We start from the raw sequence: 898 nt of genomic DNA, 5'->3' as shown, positions 1-898 counted from the left end.
TTAGCGTTTCATTTCTCCATCATATCTGCCCAGCCTATGTTTTAAGATCTCAATATTTCTTTTAAGGAAATATCTTTCTCATTACTACTCAGTTTGACATCTTCTATTTTACTTTCCTTCTTCTATTACCCTTGTTCTGATTGTAAGAAATAAGGCACCTATTTAAGCTACTCCAATTTCTTCTTGATTCCTGGGGAAAAATCAGAATTTCAGAGCTATAGGCTGACAGACAGGGCCTTTAAATTGCTTTCTCAATTTTGGGGCATTTAATAACATCAGTCAGTTATTTTTCGACCGTAGCCTAGGAAGAGGGCATACTCTCTTTATAAAAAGAGTCCTCAGTCCTTTTGATTTAAATATTTAATACAATCAACATTCTTTTTTATGATTGCAGCCATAGTTTGAACCTCTGAGCTCTAATAACCAGAGTTTCTTTAATGATCAAATGCAGAGTCTACCTGAGACTGTTTTGTTGAAGCAATGGAGGTCTAATGGGCACACCACATGAATTTAAGTTTGGTTTTGTCTCCTCCATTGCTCTGTCACTATAAGTTCATTTCAAAATAGTGCACATACACATACAGAAGAACGCAATTTGGGGTCGGTGATATAGTAGGAATATTAGTGTCTGGAGCTAGGAGTTTTAAGCTATAATTCCACTAAAATTTGTAGCACATTTTGAATTCAGCCACTCTTCAAATTTCTGTCCTAGTATTAGAGATCTGGCTAAGAAATCCATTAAAGAAAATAGCCAATCTTCTTCTTCTTCTTTTTTAGGTTTATTTATTTACTGAGAGAGAGAGAGACAGAGAGAGTTAGAGAGAGAGCATGTGCATGTGTGCGCATGTGGGGGAAGAGAGTGGGAGAAGAGGACGGCTTTCTGGGCTCAGTCTCACAA

Source organism: Nyctereutes procyonoides, unplaced genomic scaffold (assembly GCF_905146905.1).
Source record: "Nyctereutes procyonoides isolate TBG_1078 unplaced genomic scaffold, NYPRO_anot_genome, whole genome shotgun sequence".
Lineage (NCBI taxonomy): Eukaryota > Metazoa > Chordata > Mammalia > Carnivora > Canidae > Nyctereutes > Nyctereutes procyonoides.
This window is presented reverse-complemented; position numbering follows the sequence as displayed.